Source organism: Tursiops truncatus, chromosome 10, assembly GCF_011762595.2.
Source record: "Tursiops truncatus isolate mTurTru1 chromosome 10, mTurTru1.mat.Y, whole genome shotgun sequence".
In the NCBI taxonomy this organism is placed as follows: domain Eukaryota; kingdom Metazoa; phylum Chordata; class Mammalia; order Artiodactyla; family Delphinidae; genus Tursiops; species Tursiops truncatus.
The window spans coordinates 21,330,016-21,332,328 of record NC_047043.1 but is presented as its reverse complement, the minus strand read 5'-3'; the positions used below and the strand labels follow the sequence as shown (position 1 = coordinate 21,332,328).

The 2,313-nt window shown below is 43.5% G+C and overlaps 1 non-coding gene across 1 annotated transcript; it reads right to left on the bottom strand.

Moving 5' to 3' along the window:
• Window positions 1-2,239: 2,239 nt before the first annotated feature.
• Window positions 2,240-2,313, bottom strand: TRNAT-AGU (transfer RNA threonine (anticodon AGU)). The gene has a single exon. It is a non-coding gene; the product is annotated as a tRNA-Thr (tRNA).

Genomic DNA, 2,313 nt, shown 5'->3' with positions numbered 1-2,313 from the left:
GTCGTACGCACGTTGCATTTTACAAGTCCAATAAAACGGCATTTCCTTGGTGCTCCCCAAGTCTAATAATTTTGAGTATTTCTCTTTTAGTATATTATCACTCACTCACTTTGCTTACCCTCCTTTTTAAAAACGTGTTAAAATAAGAATATAGGAACTCTACGACTCATAACCAAACGTAACTCAAAAGCAGAGTCCAAATTCCTTCCCCAACACCACGCAGGGTAATTTCAAGCTCCTAGGGCATGTGATTACAAGGAACTACCCGACAGTACCCTGTGACTTTCATTTCCATGTCTCTTGCTCACCGTTGGACCCAGGACATAACACACAGAGCCCCGAAGACCCCCAGACTTCCGAGAGGGCATGCTTGTCCGGAGGAGACTGCTGAGCAGGGGCGGAGTGGGCTGTGCCCCAGGAGGGAGTGACAAAAGGAGTAGTGTTTGGGAATTCATGGGACCGGACTCTGTGCCGAGTAGGTTGAGGTGGGAGTCGTCAGTCAACTTCTTATCCAGTGTCACTCACACTGGCCTGGAACGCCTGCGCTCTGAGCGACGTCAATCTGTGCAACAGCTGACGTACTAGACTATACTTTATTTTTCTCCTCACTTCACCTGACCTTCGTCACTGTATTTGTCCACTTCCCAGCTTTTACCTCAAGGATCAGGGAGGTGCTCAGCAGCAAAACCATGGTCTTTCCTCGAATTCTCGGTGAGAATTTCGTGATAGGACAGCTCTGCATCAGCACGTCTGACCAAGAGCCAAGCTGAAAACTCCTGTTCTCAGCAACTCAAACTTGGATTGGTCCCAAGGTTGCAGGAAACAGAGAAGTGAGACAGTATTTCCCAGTTAGCAAGATTGGAGTCCGCTTTTTCCCTGATATGGACTTGGCAGCAAAAATGATGATTTATTATTTTCCAGTACTTTGATTAGAAGTTTACTGTAAAGCAGTCAATGAGTGGCCCCCAACGTGGCCAGTCCTGACCCTACCAGATGTCCTGAAAAAGTATGCAAGCCTGAGGTAGCAAAGGGCACATGCACTGAGTATTATAATAAGATTGCACGAAATCAGTTAATTATTTTTAAAGTTGCCAAATGAAACCACAGAGATAAATGGTCATTCATTTTCTGGTACAGATGAACTTATCTGCAAGGCAGAAATAGAGACAAAGATGTAGGGAACAAAGTTATGGAAACCAAGGGGGGAAGGGGGAGTGAGATGAATTGGGAGATTGGGATTGACATATATACACGGCTATGTGTAAAAGAGGTAACCACCACATAGCACAGGGAACTCTACTCAGTGCTTGTGGTGACCTCAACGGGAAGGAAATCTAAAAAAAAGAGGGGATATATGTGTACGTATAACTGATTCACTTTGCTGTACAGCGGAAACAGACACAACATTGTAAAGCAGCTATACTCCAGTAAAAATAAACTAAAAAGAAAAGAGGAAACGGTTATAACACTACTTGATTTACACTACTCTAATTTATATTAGAACTTTTCCCTTGTTCTTTTATTGGTTTTGGATTAGATTTGACTAAAGGCAAATGGGTAAAAACAACTCCAGACTAAATAATGGGTGTGGAAAATAGCTGTAAACATATGTAAGTGCAGAACTTGAAAGCACACCCGTCGAAACTAGATCACTAATTCAGTAGCCTTGCCCCACACTGGATGGTCCACGTAACAGTAGTGTAGACGTCACTCATCTGGGAGACTGTAGAAGTGGTGACTTTCAGGCCCTGTTGCAGATGTAGTCATCTAAAACCCTCATTGTAATGGACCATACCAGGTCATTCATATGCTCACAAAATTTTGAGAAGCATGGCTCTAAGGCGCTATTCAATGTGCCAAAAAGCTATCTGGCGCAAAATTGGGGGGATCTGAGGGGAGAGGTTGACCATGCAATGAATCAGTCAAGAGAAACAAACATCTCCATTGTGCTAAAAGTTCTAGGAGGCAAAAATAATTGAAGAGATCACACAAAACCGAACTGGCAATGTCTGACACCTGATCTAAAAGGTAAAGGAAAGACCAAGACGCACTCTAGGCAATTCTAATTTTTCATCTCATGATTTCAGGGCAACTAACGCTCTTGGGAGAGTTGTTGATATTATATTTATTTTTTAAGCAAGGGGACTAATGCTGTCCCTATCTCCTCCTAGGACTTGAAGGCATGTCAACTGCAGTTAATTCCAATTTTTGTTTGCCATGTTTAAAACACAGCCACCTTAGGCCCCACTGGGATTCGAACCCAGGATCTCCTGTTTACTAGACAGGCGCTTTCACCAACTAAGCCACGGAGCC